Raw genomic sequence first — 18,687 nt, forward strand, 5'->3', positions numbered from 1 at the left:
TTCTCCCCACAGCCCCTCCCAGCTGCCTTCCTCCAATCACTCTTCTCCAGACACGCTGCAATCTCAAACCCTTTTCCAAGTAAACATATTTCTGTGTTTATTTCCTCACTCTTACACAGCACCTTGTTCAATGCTAATTTAAATTCCTTTGTTGGTCTGTTGTGGTTCATCAGATGCCAAAATGTAAATGGAGACAAACGTGGTGAAGGCCCCCCATAGTTGCTATGGTAATTGTTTGCACACACACGAATGAAGGTCCGACCACATGAATAATGACTCACTCAGAAGACACTTTGCTGGTGGCAGCTTGCTCATGGTTACCACTGCTTGAGAGCCGGAGACAGGCCCTTATCCTTCGGAGAGTGTGCGCTGCTGCTTGTGCCTGTGCGTGCGTACCTGTGTGCAGCCCGAGCGCTCGTATGATATTACTGTGGGACCCAAATCACTGTTGCAGCACAAACTCTCTCAACACGGCTCTTAACATCCTTGACGATGGCAATCCTTGCCTATTCGTTCTCCTCGACCTCTGATCCACGTTTGACAGTGTGGACCACCAGAAACTGGCGAACATTATACATCGCTGCATGCGTATCAGCGAGACCGCTCTCAGCTGTTTCAAATCCTCCCTGGCTAACTGTCACTGATAAAGCCAAATATATTCCTACAGATCACCAACTCTACCCATCACCTGTGGAGTCCTGCAAGAATCCATCATCTCCACCTTGATCTTCAACCTTTAAATGGACCTTCTCAGTACCCTCCTGGCTCCGCACAACAACCACATCCACCAATACGCAGATGACACGCAGCTCTACCTCAAGATATCCTTCATCGACGATCTGCACAGGCTCAAGTCCAGCCTCACATTGACGCAGTCTTGTATGCCCACTGCTTACCTGAAGCTCGACCCATCTGAGCCAGATTTCCTACTGCTGACCAACAAAACCAAACAGCCGGACATCCACACCTGGTTCTACACTACAAGCCTAAAGGAATTCACAGCACAAATTACAACCTTTGCCAAGTCCCTTGGGTTGTGCATCAACAGGCAACTCTCGTTAAAGGAGCACATAACAAGAAAGACACAAACGGCTTGGTACCAACTTTCCCTCCTGCAGAATATCAAACCCTGCATCCCAGGAAACGTCAGATCTGCTACCCAAGCCAAAGTCCTCCCCATCTGGATGGTGGCAATGCACTCCTAGAAAGCATTCTGGCGGCCACTCTGGCACTCCTGAGATGTGTCCTTTATTCTGCAGCACGACTCATTAAAGCACTCTGCAAATTCAATCACATTATCCCGACCCTCATTGGACTGCACTGGCTCTTGCTGCAAGCACGTATCACCTTCAAATCCTGGGGCATCATCTACAAGGCTGTCGCCCTCAAGTCGCCAGGCTACCTCACTGAGAAGCTCAGCATCCTTGTTGGCCTACAATCCACCAGAAGCAAGGAAATGTACAGACTTGAACTCCGCCGGTGCAGGAACGAAAGACAGGGCTTTTCTGTCTATGCCCCCAGACTCTAGAATCTCCTCCACGTCAACACCAGACTCACCCCCGTCCCCACATCTTCATTTCAGGGAGGAGCTCTAAACTCTCCTCTTCAAGGACTTTCTCATAATACCTAGGTCAACAACACCCCCTACTCTCCACCTAACCTGAAACTGGGCGATCTGCTCTCCTCTGTTTTCTTCCCTGATTGATTGCAGAGCCCTTGCTGCCAAATTTCCCACCTTCTCCTTCTCCTGTTATTAGCCCCCGCTCCCTTGTATTGAACCTTTGCAATCTGCTTCTCTCGCTGTGTACTTCCTCCTATTTTTTTTATTTATTTTATAGAGCTGTACAGAGTGTGGGTAGCCGGCATTTGGGCTGGCTTCTTTCAAGAGGAGCACAGTACTGTGCGGTCTGTGTTTTAGTATGTGAGTCCCTTGGAATTAGTCCTTGATCAGGTGTTGTTGAAAGCGCCATGTTTTGAGAGATTTGTGAAATTGGAGAATTGCTGGGGGCATTTCGAGTCGACACCAGGATCGAGTTCCAGAGGGTTGGTGCATGACAAGATAATGATTGTTTGAGGGTCTTCTCTTGGTTATAGGTCAAAGGATCGACTACAAAGGATCGAATGGTCAAAGGATTGACGCAAAAGGACCGAAAACAAAAGGATAGAAAATTTTATTTATTTATTTTTTACATTTTTTTTTTTGGGGTTCGATCCTTTTGTTTTCGGCCCTATTGCGTCGATCCTTTGACCATTCGATCCTTTGTAGTCGACCCTTTGACCGGACACCTCTTCTCTTTGCGGACGAATTATGATTCAAGCTGGTTGATCGATTTGCTACACGAGGAGCGTGTCCCATCAGATATGTGGAGCTAGCTGCCAGGTACGCTGGTGTCTCGTGACTGCTTAGTAGATGATACATGAAGTAAAGTGAACCATTGCTTCCCGAAGCTAGGCTCACGCTCAATAAATAGCCTAATATTAATAATAAAGATAGCATGGGACTATCTGATGTTCGGTGGAAGGGAATTGGATAGGAGAAGATTGTGCTCTAACTGGGAGATCATAATGTTTAATCGTTGCTAGTTGTTGGCCCAGGTTTTACCAGGGTTCGGCGCACAGTATCTTAGGCCAATGCTTTCTCTTGTTCTGGCTCAGGCCTAGCTTCAGCAAGACTGTGCCTTTGGAAGGAGGGTTTCTTGCATGTCTCCAGGTTGAAATTTATGGATATTGGCGGTCAACTTTCCATCATACACAGGCGGGTCGGTTCTTAAGGTTTTTTGGAGCGTTCTGAGTTTATGGTGACTTGGTCTTCAGGTGCACTCGTGGTAATCATGGTCCAAGGGCTTGAAATGGGCTGTGGCTAGCTAGGCAGAGTCCTTGCAGTCTCTGAAAATTCTCCTTTAGCAGGGGCACGCTCAGTCCCCCATAACTGGCACCAGTCCGATTTAAGGCGAAAAACTATGAGTGGGGTAGGCACGCTGTGTGAGAAATATGTGCGGTGAAGAAGACTGTCCGTCAAAGCTGAACGGGCAGGATCTGACTCCGATAGGATGACTCACTCCAAAATATATATATGACTCGTAGCATGGTGTCATTTTACTGGTAGGGTGTTATCATGGATGAAATGAGTAGAAAGGCCAGGTATGCAGTATGTGCTCAGGAGGGTTGCAGGCTTGATTCACTGGCACAGATATGTAATTTATAAAATGTATGTTTGCTCTTATGTTCCCAAAATGCTCTTGGATTTTATACAAAGCAGCAAGTCACGTACGTTCTCCTGGGTGATTGCAGGACTTGCTGAAGATGTCAGGGTTAGATTAGCACCTTTCGGTCTGTCTTGGACCAGCATAGCTAGAGACTATCACGGGACAAGCAGACAGCAGGGGAGCTGAAACCCTAAATGAGCACTTAACAGCTATTAAGCACACTGGGCCTGGGTCATTTATTTACAGAATGAAGATGATTTACTTGCTGACTGAATTTCTGATATTAAGCACACTGGGCCTGGGTCATTTATTTACAGAATGAAGATGATTTACTTGCTGACTGAATTTCTGATATTAAGCACACTGGGCCTGGGTCATTTATTTACAGAATGAAGATGATTTACTTGCTGACTGAATTTCTTATATTCCGATTCTGAAAAGGATTTGTCTACAGACAGCAGTTTATTTAGAAACTGAATCAGAGGGAGTTTAATTTACAATATGTAGACTGGATGCAAACAACAACCTGATGCATTGTTTGGTTGGCGCCGGTGGCCCTTGCCTAAGTCAACTGCCCATCACTTAGGCCACTTCCATCCTAAATTGGTAACGCCCCATTCCAGAGGCCCCGCTGCAATGTCGTATCGCGCTTAAAGCACTGCCTGGTCCCTGATCTTCATTTGACTTTTTTGGGGGGTAGGTTTCTTCCAACCACAGCCTTGTTTTTCCTCTTGCATGCCTGGTTTTGGCAAGTACTGTGTCTCCAGCTTTAAGCAGGGGTCATTTTGCTGCTCTTCTGGCATTCATTTTGCCATTGTACATTCTCTACCGGGCTACTACTGACCTGGGTTGAGGGTGCTATGTGCACGCCTTGTTTCGTTAGGAGACTGCTTCTAGCCCTGGGTTGCCTTACCACACAGTGGCCAGTCTTCTGGCTTTGTTTAGGGTGTGCATAAGCTTTCAGCATCTCCCATTGCTCTTGGCCAGCCTGTGTTGCAATAATGTTCCATAGTTTGGGCAGAATAGCCTCTGTGGTAGAAGAATGACCTTGTTGGACCTCATGGTACCAGACAAAATGACTAAGTATATACTATTGCTCACCGTGCAGAAATCGGCACTCACTTTCTCCGGGGAACTAATGGGAGGTGGTGGGTCAATGTTGGCCATGATTGATTCAAGCCTGTCGCTGATGCCTATGAGCCAGCCTGGCTGTTCTCTTTACCATGTCTTGATAACCTTCATAGGCCATTAGGATCACTCTTTCTGACAACACTTCTATCTGTATGATCCTGGGCCCTCTTAGAAATTGCCCTCCCAATGATTGGGACAGCTCTTCCCAAGCGGCCATAGTGGCACAGAACCTGGCACTAGCAGGCGGCATCCAATGCGCATTGTCTTGTAAGACATCCTCCCGCATTCCTGTGCCAGGGTTTTGCAAAGCTCTATGTAGGGTGTCCTAATTTACTGTTTGTGTCTGATAGCACCAGTCCCTTGGGCTTCCTACCTCCACGGTCATCCTTGCATGCCGCTCCGTGCCGTCAGCTGATGCATCTCATTGACGGTGGTTTTGCGATGATGTCTGGACAAAATGCCTGTAATAATGTCTCCCTGTCCAGTGACAAATTGAATTCCTGCATTTCTCGATGTGCGGGAGGTGGCCTTGGGGTGGATCCTTGCAGAATGAGCGGTGAACCGTTTGAACACATTCCCGTAGGTGTATAGGTCAAAATGTTTGATACCCCACAGACCGCCAATGGCTTCTATTCCAATCTCTGATTATTGATGCTTGGTAGGGGCTCAGCGCTTCCCTAACTCTGGGCATCACGTAATGATGACCTTCCCTCGTGAGACAGGCTGATGTCTAGAAAGTGTCTCATGAGCTTGAGAGTGTTGAGGTAAGCGATGGTGGTATCAATGAGAAGCATGTCTTTTATGGCTTGAGAAGCCGCTTACTTGTACAGTACCCACTATCAGGCTACATGTGGCTTTGTAAGGGTTCTTAGAAGCTCAGTGATGGCGGTTAATCTGGGATAAAGGATCCATTTTGATTGTCTGGAACACAATGCATAGTCTGATTAGGTTGTCTTCTTCTGATTTGGAGTATATCAAAGGGCCATCACTGACATTTAACATGCATTCATAACCTGCTTGTTCACCCTTTATGGCATTTTGTATACCTTGGCTGCTGAGTAAATCCCAATGTAACCACTTCTACCTGCGTAGCCCACAGGGGTAGAAAACATTGGGATGGCTCTTTAGTTCTCGTCTAACTTCAGTTTAAGAGGCCCTAAATTGAGGTATATCTTTGAGAGGAACAGAGTACCAGGTACGTTAACTACAATATAAAACCAACCTAATAAACATCTCTTCGCAATACAAAAAAGATATTATCCTGGCCAAACAAGAAACTTACAATAACAGGATCACCCAAGCCAACTCCAGTATGAAGGAGCTATTCTCCATCTTAAAAGAATTGGAAACCCCTATCGCAGTACAGGATGACTCCATCAAAGATAAAACCTGGTGTACAGACATACAACTGGCACTAACCAACAAAGTGGCCAACCTCCAAACCAAAATTGCCCTAAAGAAAGCCTCTTTACCAACTCAACCTCCGTTGGACAAAATTCCCACACCCAAAGAATCTACCCTATTCCGCTTCTCCAAGGTCTCGGTAATTGAGGTAGAGAAGACCATTCTGACTCTTAAACCCTCTAATTGCAAAGGTGACCAATGCCCTGCACAACTGATCAAGGACGCGGCTAGAGATCTAGCCCCCTTCATTACAAAACTTATTAATGCCTCCTTCACTACGGGCACCATCCCTCGTAATCTAAAGGAATCCTGGGTACTCCCCCTTCTAAAAAAGCAAACATTGGACCCCAACATTCCTACAAATTATAGACCCATCACCACGGTGCCTTTCTTACTAAAAATATTAGACAAGATAGCATACACCCAAATCCAGAACTTCCTTGAGATGAACCATCTCCTTGGCACCCGCCAATCCGGTTTCCGTCCACAACACGGCACAGAAACTGCCCTTATCGACTTAAAGGCCCAAATAGACTCACTCAGAGACCAGGGCAAATTAGCTCTCCTCCTCCTCCTAGACCTATCTGCCGCCTTTGATTTGGTGGACCACAGAGTCCTATGCAATCACCTGGACTCGGCGGCCCATTTCTCAGGGGAAGCTATAGTCTGGATACAGTCATTCCTTAGTGACAGGACCATGAGGGTGTTCTCCCCCGCAGCGGCAGCAGACCCGATTCCCATCACCTGCGGAGTGCCCCAGGGATCCTGTGTCTCGCCGACACTCTATAATATCTTCACTAAGCCACTCTTCGACGATCTTGATAATCTGGGCATCACCTATACTAACTACGCAGACGATACCCAGATTCTCCTACCACTTACTGGGGATTACGTCGAAGATCTGGCTTTGGTGAACAGAGTCTACAGCATCGTTCAAGCTTGGATGGCCAACCATGGCCTATGCTTGAACGATGACAAAACAGAGCTCATCATCCTAGGTACGGCAGCCCGCATTTCCAAACTTAACCAAAACTACTCAGCCTTCATCATCGATGGTAACACCATCAAAGTCGCTAGAGAAGTAAAAACCCTAGGTTTTTACCTTGATGCGACACTATCTTTTACCAAACAGGTGAACGCATTGGCCTCATCCACGGCTTATACATGCAAACTAATACGAGCTGGGAAACAATTCCTATCAGATGACAGCTGTCTTATCCTCGCTAGAGCCCTCATTTTATCAAAATTAGACTATTGCAACGCCCTTTACATAGGGACAACCAAACAAATCATCAATAGAATCCAAGTGCTCCAAAACAATGCACTTAGAGCGGCACTAAGTATCCCTAGAAGAGTACATATCTCAGAAATAAGACGTAAACACAAATGGTTATCCACCCAAGAAAAAATCAACCTCAAATCTGCCTCCCTTATCCACAAATGTTTAAACAACAAAGCCCCCCGCTACCTCTCAGAACGCTTCAACAGAAAAAATCCCACTAGACTTACAAGGACAGTCAGCCCTAACTGCCTACTAGTACCCAGATTTAAACTAGCCACTATTGGAGGATCCAGCTTCCCAGTCAAGGCAGCGCAATTATGGAACGCCCTACCTCATGCACTCAGAGCTAACCAAACGTTCAACAACTTCAGAAAGAACTCCATAAAATGGCTTACTGAGAATGAGATTTAAATGACTCTCTACCCTTGCACTTCTACATGTACTTCACATTTCACCTGACACGCTATGACCTGCTATATTGCTCTTCTCTACCGACCTGCTATATTGCTCGCTCGCCTTGGATTTGATTGATTGTCTGCACTTGTTTTACCTTGTAAAGTCAAGTAATGGCCACTCCACATGCTCTGTAACCTGTAACCTGTAATGTATGTAACCAAGCTGTAAACTTCCTTGTTCTCTTGCGCCCTGCTACCCCAGGGTCTGGTGCGCACAATAAATAAATAAACAAACAAACAAACAAACAATATCATCGCTGCTTGGTGTTAAATGGCTTTCACGTTTGATGGCTTTGTTCAAAAGTTGTATGTCAACACAGAGTCTGACTGGTCCAGGCCTCACTGCTTTCTGGGCGATGACAATGGAGGACACCAACAGTTCATGTCCTGGCACCTTTTCGATTATCCCTTCCTGTTCAGGTTCCTTCAATTCTTCTTCCGCATGTGGAATATGACCTTCCAGTGATGCAGGCAGGCGGATTTTTCTGACTGATCATTCTGACGTTTGATGGGTCCGGATTTGGCACATCTGAAGCCATGGAATATGGAGTCAAATTCACCCAGAAGGTCTGCAAGATCTAACGCATGTAACTAGGAAGTAATGTTTTCTGGATCGGTACTTCAACTGCTCTACAGCTAGCAGCATACTTGCCCCTACATCTACAACTAACACTCTCTCAGTCATACCTTGTAAGCCATTGGCGATCGCTGGTGACAATACACCTTTCAGCGGTTGTGGCAGAATGCCATCTGGTGAGCGAGAAACTGTAAAGCTTTCTTTGAAGCCATCTAAGGCAGAGGAGAGCTCTGTCCCCTAACCAATCCCAGGGAACATTGGGAGTGAACTGCTGTAGACAAAGGCCTCACTCCTGCCTGCCCTGCAACCCAGGCCCTCTCTGTCCAATGGAGGTGAATCCAAGCTCCTTGGAGTGGGAGTGCAGAACAAAATGACTCACCTTGTCCTGGAGCCCATGGATTGGGACTCCCAGCTACCCAGAAGCCCAGAAATGGCTAGACTCCTGTTTCATCACCCTGAATCACCTTCAAGTCGAACTGACAGCGCGTAATGCCTCCAAGCTGCCACAGTACCCGCAGCAATGGTTTTGGCCCTCTACATAAACTTCAAACTGCTTGCTGCACCTCAAGCTGCCAGACTCCGGTTCAACCCACTGAAGCGGACCGATTTATCCCAACTTGATTGTGGGCTTAAAATCATGGGAACAACTGACTTGAGTCCCAACTCCACTGCTAGAAGCCATCAAACTTGCTTCCTGAAATGCTGACTCAACACAGCAGAACCATTCTCTTGCCGATGACTTAACTACTGCCTCAAACCGTAGAAAGCCATTGTCTTGTCATCTCGAACGCCAACTTGATTCAGCCTGCACCTTTTAACGTACTTGACGCAAACCGCTAGTGGGATCATATCAAATGGAACCTCTAGATGCCTGCTCGACCACGGCAAAAGCTCCTTGAAGCCTAGCTTGCTGCTCTCAAGCACCAAAGACAACAATAAAGGTACTGTGAAGATGATTTGTCCCTCTGGTTCATTTTTTGGGACATTAGTGGCTTGAGTCAATAAACTGAAGACCCTACACATGAATTGTGTGGACCTCCTGCGGCTATCAGGGAGGCGGGCACTGGACTGGAGAGGGTGGTTGTTTCCATTTTGTTTCCCTTAAGATGAATTTTACAAATGTTGACTGTAGGAGTTAGTATTTAAGCCCTTTTGTAAGTACAAACTGGAAATTGTTATTTCGATAGTCAAATTTAAACGTCTAATTTTGGGCTCTCTCGTGCTGGGCAGTCTCACGTTGGGGCGGTTCACGCTGCGAACGCTCACGCTGGGATGTCTCATACTGGACTGTTAACATCGTTCCTAAAACCTAACCTCTTGATAATTTAGACAATGGCTAGTGCAGGCTGTCAAAATAAAATGTAAAAATACTGGACCTCATTTTGAGTTTGGCGGGATTAGCAACAATAATTTTCAACATGGGATAAGAGTTACCGCCGGTGGCAAGTGTGGATATCCATCTGATTGATTATGAGTTCTGGTTAGCCCCCATCAAGAAGTCCCCATTCTGAAGTCCCATATGAATTGGGAAACTGATGAATTATGTGGCTGCTATTTTCAATTCTTCTCTCCATCCTCTATTCTTCCTTTTGCTTTTCAAAAGCCAAAAGTTACTCCTTTTCTGAAGAAACAATCCCTAAATGCCCCGGATCCTTCTAATTATTTTCTGTATTGGTTTTACTTTATTTAAGTGCTGCTTTTGGTAACACCCAATTTGATCCAAAACAAACTGACCATATGGCTGTTTTGATCGAATTGGATGTTACCGTTTTGCTTCAATGCAGAAATATGGAAAATGAGGAGCGAAGGATGCAGGGGTGTCCCCCGCACCCTGTGTTCGGTATGTTGGGGTTTTGAGGGTGATGGGGTATCCCCCACTTCCTTACCATTGGCGGCGGGGGACAAAAAAAACAATGAACGGTCAGAACTGTGGGCCAAGCAATAACACTGTGGGCAGTTCACCCACCAACAAAACGAGCGTGAACTAAGAACCCAGATCCATTCAAATCACTGAATACCGTGGGTTTGTGGCTTGGTGAAGTGTTGTTCCTTATACATTTCCACACTGTTTCACCAATGTGCACCAAATTTGGCATAGTTACCTGTTAGGAACCTACGGACACTACTGGCTGCATGACATTTGGGCACCCAACCCCGTTCCCCGAATGTTAGAAGAGGTCAAAATGTGTTTGTGGGTTTGCAGCTTGGCGAAGCATTGTTCCTTATACAATTCCACACCGTTTCACCAATCTGCACCAAATTTAGCAACGTTGCCTGTTAGGACCCTCCAGACATTACTGGCTACATGACATTTGGTCACCCTACCCCTTTCCCTGTATTTCAGCACCTTCACACATGAGACGGTTGCCTGAAATCGGCGAAACATCAATGTGGTCGTAGAAGGACCAGTCCCGATACGAGGAACAAAACTCGAGATCCAGGCCCCAGGATGCACAGTTTCCAAGATGTTTGCACCGCAATGCACTGCAATGAGCTGCATCATGGGAGGGTGAGGTGACAGGTGGGGAGAGAGCACATAATGTCCCAGTATGCTGCAGCACACCAACTCTCGCCTTCCCCCAACATCTGCTCTGGGGTATGTCAGCCATCCACACGCACCAATTCTCACTGCAGTTTAATTCAGGGTGCAAACAACATCAAGCAATAAGCGCATCGGAACAGCGACCTGCAGGATCAGTGTTATCAGGGACATCATTCACCAAAATTCCTGGGGTAGCGGAAGTGACATCACACGACCCTTGACCCCCTGATGACATCACAGGAAGTGATGTCATTTAACCCCCCCCCCCAAGTGATATTGCGGGAAGCGATGGAACACGACCTTTCACCCGTTGACAGAACAGGAAGTGGCATCACATACACTACAAAAAATATGGTTACGATATCACTATAATGTGATGTACATTTCATACAAGAATAGATCGCCATATGTATCGTTAAGATCAGTGACTATAGGCCCATATTAACAAATTACTGTGAATGCAAGCAGACGTCCATGACCAAATGATAATGATGTTATTTTTTTTTTTAAGGGACCTGAACAAGAAAGCCAGCCAATCCAGAATTAAAGAGCCACATGGTGCTGGCCACAGCCCAGGAGCTTGCATAAAAAAAAAAGAATATTTTTTTTTAAGAGGTCAATAGGGAGACCAGAGGTCGCAAGGGAGACCTCAGAGGTCACAATTGCGACCTCTGGCGACCCCTAAATGACGTCCCTGAGTGTTATCAGGACTGCCTTACAGGACACGTTCGGAGAATGGGTACTTCTGCTAGTATTTAAATAAAACCAAACAATGATTAACACAAACCTCTGAATTAAGTTCACCACTGTGATTGCTCTGTTCTACCTTCCGTACCATCGTTTTTAGTGTATCTTCGATTTTAGGAAGCGAGCAGACATATTCAAATCAGACTTCGTCCTGATTCAGAGGTCCGTGATAAAATAGAAAGGTGTTGTTTCAGGACGGAACAATACATTTCTTACATGCACCGTATTCTGACATATAAAGAATGTTGTGCAGGGACATGACTCTTGCATCAGCCTGATTTACGGCTTGACGACAGCCCTAGCAACCACCGGCAATGCAGGGCAGCCCTAGCAATCATCAGGAATGCAGGACAGCCCTAGCAACCACCGGGAATGCAGGGCAGCCCTAGCAATCATCAGGAATGCAGGGCAGCCCTAGCAACCACCGGGAATGCAGGGCAGCCCTAGCAATCATCGGGAATGCCGGGCGCCCTAGCAACCACCGGGAATGCAGGGCAGCCCTAGCAATCATCGGGAATGCCGGGCAGCCCTAGCAATCATCGGGAATGCAGGACAGCCCTAGCAACCACCGGGAATGCAGGGCAGCCCTAGCAATCATCGGGAATGCAGGACAGCCCTAGCAACCACCGGGAATGCAGGGCAGCCACATGGAGGGGATTCTCCTCCCAGATCACTGGTTTAGCACGTGAATAAAAGGAGTCAATGTACGACGCCTCTGAGGTGCTGTTAAAGTCCACTGCATACTTTTTCCCTTGAAAAACATTGCATTTCTGTCTGTAGCACCACTTCTCTAGTTCAATGAAGTTTAAGAAAGCTTTCTTAAATTAGAAAAGTGTCAGTCTTTAAAGAAATGCTTGCAATGCCACTGGAGCAGATGTTTCCCCAGAACGGGAGATTTTAGCAGCTTTTGCTGCTGGGAAGCTCGACATCTCCCCTCCAATACTGCCACTCAATTCCGAGTGGTGGGGCTGGAAACTGGAGGGGAGACTGTCATATTTCCACACGGCTTTTATCACGAGCTCAGAATCAGCCCCTCGGTCTTGCCACCAATGAGAGCTATTCAGCTCAAGCTGCCAGGCTGTGTTGCCTCTGTACGACCACACAGGTACCACAGGCATGTTTCGTCATGCTGCACAGCATCAGTGAAGTGCAGCTTGGTTCCCTATGGTGCACAGTGTGAGGGGACCACGTCTGGGTATACCCTCTCTCTCATGGGCTGTAATTTTAGGGAGAAAAGGGTCTTTGTCCTCCCCCCAACTTGCACACCATTTTGTCCCACTCATTTGGCAGAGGCTTCTTTCATTTAGATGTCATGCCCCCCCCCCCCAACATGTTCTATTAACTATACGTGAGTCAGACAATAACTCTAGATATTGGCCCTCGACTGACTCGTGGGCCTGAAGTGCACGTACTGGTGCAACAAGAGGGTATGGCATAAACACCTATCGTTATTTTCCATTTCTAAGGTCAAGCGCAGGAAAGTGCCACAGCTGTGTTCCAGCCCGCCCACCCCCCAGCCGCCGACTCCCCACCCCCCAGATTCAGCTCTCTGCTGAGCAGGAGCTCTTCTGGTAGTAATGACTGTATTTCTAGCAACTAGATTGGCAGGCCAGCCCTCCAATGACGATGCAAATGTTCATCAGGTGTCTCGTTTTGCTCTGAATTTGGTATTTTTGCTTCAACCCCTTGTTGCCTTTAGGACTTACACATACATCTTAAATAAGTGCTTATGTTTTGACACAAGGGTGTAGGCGCTGTACTCCCCCACCTACAAGTCCAAGCAAACCCGGGGCAAAGTTTTTCTTTTTCGTTGGGTACTTTCAGTCAGTATGCCTGAGAGAGGGGCGAAGGGGGCAGGGGGCATACGAAAGTATAAAAGCAGCTTGTGTGCAGTACTTTCAAAACTGGTGGTAATTGGACTGCCCTATGATATGCTATGACATTTATAACGTGCCTATACACAAGTGTATCAGGGCGCGAGCTGCTCCTCTCTCTTGGGCACTGCATTTGCCAGGAGCATTTAGCTGTGGGCACCTCTGCATTGCCGATGGCAAATTTTATCCTGATGATGGGCAAAGTCCAAGGGATCACTCTGCCAAGGACTGAATTTAAAGTTTGCCCTGGCGTTGCTAAGCAATGGGGGTACACAATAGGTGCATTGTACCACCAGTCGTCAGTTCTGTAGTCTGCTTTGTTTTGCAGATGGGCGCATATCCATTTTCGTGGAGACACACACATATTGAAGCTTACAGCATAAAGTCCCTCTTGGGCCTGCTGTGCCATTGCGGCGACAAGTGTAATATCTGCTGTTGACGTGCGTAGCAGGAAGTTGCCATTAAAAGTGCACTTTTATTATTAAATAATGATAATAAATTGGGCAAGGTGCTGAAATTCACTTTTTTCGAATGCTGATCTGTTTCCGACCATGGACATGTAGGTGCCCTGTTTCACCCCTTTACACTTCCTGCTGGGGCCCTAATAGGTCCGTGGGTATTTTGAGGGTATAACGTCGTTTCATCGCCTGTCATTTGTACGACTGCATTTTAAACGTGTATGAAATTACAAAAAAGGTAATCAATTTTACCTAGTTATCAAGAAATGGAGTGCTGCACAGCAGAGAGTTGCAAGTACTGTGTGGGGGGGTACACAGATATGCGCCACCCCCCATAGTGCAATGGATTGCATTTGTCTTCATTGACTAGCATAAAAATGGAGTTAATTGCACCCCTATGCCATCCCTAATTAAGGGAGATAGGCCTAATTTGTTTTCTCTTTAAGGTCAAAAACCCCTTTCCTAAAGTTCACGGGCAGGACTGGCATCGGAATTACGTCCATCACCCAGAACCTTTTCAGACTAATTAACACCAAATCCCTCGGCCTTTAGCTGGATTAGCAGATCAATATTTGGACATGAAGAGGGATTACTGCCAATAGCCGGGAAGCCGCGTGGCGTGGCGAGCGGGTGGAGCCACGAAGGTGGTTTCATAGGATGAGGCGCCCCCACGAACCGACACTGGGCTCTGTCTATAGGGCAATAGGGCAATGCCCGAACCCAAAACACAACATGCTAGTCCGGGCCATCTTTTTGGGTCAGAGTGGGACACTTTTTTGGCCATGTGGGCCAGTTTGATAAATTACTTCACCATGCGACTAGTAGATTTAAACAGTGTTACTGAATTAATAGTCTTTGAAATCCACAATTTGCATCACATTTAATCAAAAGCCTCCCCCTTGGGGACTATTTAAACGGACTGTCACAAAAGGAATGAATTACCATGTGTATCTGTGGGCCACTTTTTCATTGGGGCCCGAGACAATTGTATGCCCTAGTCTGACCCTGACTGGCACCTACCTCTACCTTTGGAGTGAGGGAGAGGGGCCTCAAAGGCCGTGGAGTGCGTTTGGATCTAAGAACCACAGAGGGTGGCCCACGAAGGGGACTGAGCACGGGATGCTGGGAGGAACAGTGGTTACAGTGGGAGTTTGGAGTTGAGTGGAATGACTGGAAATGATGGAATTACCCCCAGCCTACCCAGTCCTCCTGATTATGAGTTGCAAATCCAACAGGAAGGAGTGCCTCCAGCGGATGAATGAAGGGGTTACCCCCAAAGAAATCGAGGAATCCCACCCGCCCCAGTGAATTTACCACCGAAGGTAATTCATGTTTTATCATTATTTATTTATTTAAAGTTTCTAATATAACACACTTATGCAAAGCGCTTTACAGATTGCAATCAAAGCATTATGCTGCTGCGGGTGGGCTTCTGTTCCTGATGTTACATTGTATTTCATACGCTTTGTTGGGTTTGGTTTGGTTTTCTTTATGTGACAAAATATGAAATCTGTAAATAAAGAGGGTAAAAAAAATACAGTCAGTACATAAGCATGACACGCGCCAATATTCAACACCAGCCGCTTAGAACGGAAATGGTGACATCTAACATAGGGAACATAATACATTCCAGTAGTCATTCTTTCAGGTGTTTTTTAAAGGACGAGAGGGTAGGAGAAGAACGAATCTCAAGGGAAAGTGAGTGTAATTGTATTGATTATGTGAGTGTAATTGGTTGTAACAGCGCCTTGATGCCTAGGGGTTTTGTGCGCTTAAGAAATGTAAAAATAAACAAATAAATAAATAAATAAAATTCCACATTTAAGGAGCGAGAAATGGAAGAAGCCGAAAGTGATACAAAGCTCAAGTAGGGCGTTGAGCCGGCGTTGAGTGGAAAAAGGAAACTGAGAACAATGAAGGGGCGGGAAAGACGATGAGAAGAAACCAAACCACAAAGCCAGCAAGGGGCTAGCGCAAAAATGGAAATCAAAAGTAGAAGAAACAGAGCGACACGCTAGGCAAATAATGAGAAATAGATGCTGAATTATTTGGGCAAAAAAGAACCAGAAGAGGAGAGTGCAGAGCAGCACATAGAGACAAAGTAGTGTAAGAAGGTAGTCCCTGTCCAACCTAGAAAGAGAGGCAATAGTTACGACTGCAGGGAACGAGAGTTTGTAGCGGAAGCTTTGTGTAATGTAAATGTCGCAATTTCCAGGTACTGTAAAGTTGATACACGTACAACAGCCATGATCTGATTCTGGCAAGATAAAGAAGCGTACAAAATGAAGCCCAGATTGTGGGCTTGAGTAGAAATGGGCAAAGAAAGAGGAGGAAAGGAAATAGACCAAGGAGGAGGGATGGGAGCCAGAGCCAGACAAAAAAAGGAATATTGTTTTCTTCGGATAAACACAAAGGCAATGAGCAGACATCCAGATGTTAACAGCTGGAAGGCAATCAGGTAGACCCTGTTGGAGCTCCAACAGCATAGAAACATGCAGAAACGCCAAACTCAGCAATTGTAGGAGCAAGTGAACAAAAGAGGACCTAGTACCAAAGCACAGGGGCACCAAATGGGAGCGGCTTGCAAGAAGAACATTGCCCCTTCCAAAACGCTACAAATGAACGGCTCAGCAAATACGAAGATAAGCAAAGAAGAAATGAAGCAGAGATAGAAATAGAGGAAAGCCTCGGAAAAAGAGTGCGATGGACTACAGTATCAAAAGCAGGGATCAGGGTTGTTAGTTGGTGCTTGTTTTGTTTGCGGGTGAACTGCCTGCAGTGTTTTTCCTCGGACCCCCGTTTTGACTGTTCATTGTTTTTTTTTGTGTCCCCCACCGCCGATGGTTAGGGAGCACCCCTGAAAACCCCCAAATACCAAACAATACGGCAACACCCACTTCAATCATAGGATCAGTTATTTCAGATCAAATTGGGTGTTACCATTTTAACGAATAAAAAACGAATAAAAAACACAGAATTACTTAAAAGAAATACATATATTGGGGTGGGGTAAGAGGTTAAATAGGCGGGGAGCGGATTGTGGTGAGTTTATAAGCATAGGGAAATGGGGGGATTGGGGCAGGAACCCCCAAAGAAAAAAAGTTTTGTTGGAAAATCATTCTCTGTAATTTAATTTGGTAAAATCACATAAAACCCAAACCCAAAAACAAATTTTGACTTGTGCTGAAATCCGGGGAACTTGTTGGGGTGTCCACATGTCATGTAACCAGTAATCTCTGGGGGGTCCTAACAGGCAACTATGCGAAATGTAGTGCAGTTTGGTTAAACGATATGGAATTCTATAAGGAAAAACGCTTTGCCAAGCCACAAACCCACAGACGAATTTTGACTTGTGCTGAAATCCAGGGAACGGGTTGGGCTATCCAAATGTCATGTAGGCAGTAATGTCTGCGGGGTCCTAACAGGTAACTATACAAAATGTGGTGCAGATTGTTGAAACAGTGTGGAATTGTACAAGGAACAACGCTTTGCCACAAACCCGCAAACAAATGTTGACTTTTGACGAAATCCGGATAAAGGGGTGGGGTGTCCAAATGCCCAAATGCCATTTAGCCAGTAATGGCCGTAGGGTCCTAACAGGCAACTGCACAAATTGGTGCAGATTGGTGAAACAGTATTGAATTGTATAAGGAACAACGTTTTACCACAAATCCCGCCACAGACACATTTGGACTTTTATATGAATAGATAAAGCAGGGAATTGGAAAACAGAGCTTCATCTCTATTGGCATTGAGTGGAGGTCTTGAGTATCGTCACGTTGGTCGCAGATCCCATTCGCTGTCACCGATTGGGCCTCAGCATGCAGGCAGGACAGCGCAAATCTTTCAGAAAGCCTAAAAAAGTTTGAGAATCCCAATGATATATAGAGGAATGCCATTGTTTAACATTGATAGCTTCCTTGAATCGAAAGCAGTCTTCTTTTTAAATATCCAATGGATTTTACATGCACCATTTCTAAATCCTTTGAAGCCAAGTTGTGTATGAATGAAGACACTGAGTAATTAAGGATATGGTCAGGTTATGCAGAAAAGTAAGGGGCAGTCTGGTTTTATCAGCTCAATTAGAGTAGCTATTCAGGGGGCAGGTGATAAAACACCTATGTCGATATTTAGGGGTGTGTCTGGGTGGCCCACCTATGTAAAGGCCAGATACTATGTGTGTTTGGTTTTTGCCATGCAGGTGTGTGGAAGCACAAACTACTACCATAAAAGAAATCTCTGAGGTACTCAGAAAAACATTTATTGATGCTATAAAGGAGCAACAAACCATTTGTACAGATTTGGGTCCCCACCAATCTTTTGCCAGAACACGAGTGTACAAAGAAAAATTCAAGAACAGTCCCTCTACTGTCGACCTACCAAAACCTCTCGACGAACAGACAGGCAAATCATCCAGGATGCCAGAACGAACCAAAGAGAAACATCCACGGACGAGCAGGCCACTCGCGGCTTGGCTGTCAGTGTTCAGGATACAACCATTGGAAGAAGAGCAGCCGAAACGGTCTTCATGGAAGGATACTCTGGTGGAAACCGCTGCTCTCCGAAAAACATTGCTGCCTGTCTGAGGTTCGACAAAGAGGACAAAGATGAGCGGTAAGAATTCTGGAACAATGTTCTCTGGACAGTCAAGAGAAAGGTAGAGGTTTCAGGCCTCTGTACGAATCGTTATGTTTTTATTATTATTAGCACCCAGCGCGCAGAAGCTGGTCAATCAGGAGGCTGGAAACGCAGGCTGATACTCCCGATCTAGCCCACTTACCAAGCCACCTGATGGCAGGCTCCCTAGCTTACCATCTTCCCCCCACCTTCCATTCCCTATTTTTTTAATCCAGACCCCTCCCTCCCCAACCCCGATTACCTGTTGCCTGCGGCAGTGCACCCGGCCACTACCACTTTGTTTATCCGGCCACAATGGAGACAGGAGAGATGCTCTGTACGGAGCCCTACCTTTTACAAACATAGCAGCCATCTTAGAAAAGTATTTAAAGTC

The sequence above is a fragment of the Ambystoma mexicanum genome, chromosome 4q (genome assembly GCF_040938575.1).
Source record: "Ambystoma mexicanum isolate Mex_15411 chromosome 4q, UKY_AmexF1_1, whole genome shotgun sequence".
Taxonomy (NCBI): domain Eukaryota; kingdom Metazoa; phylum Chordata; class Amphibia; order Caudata; family Ambystomatidae; genus Ambystoma; species Ambystoma mexicanum.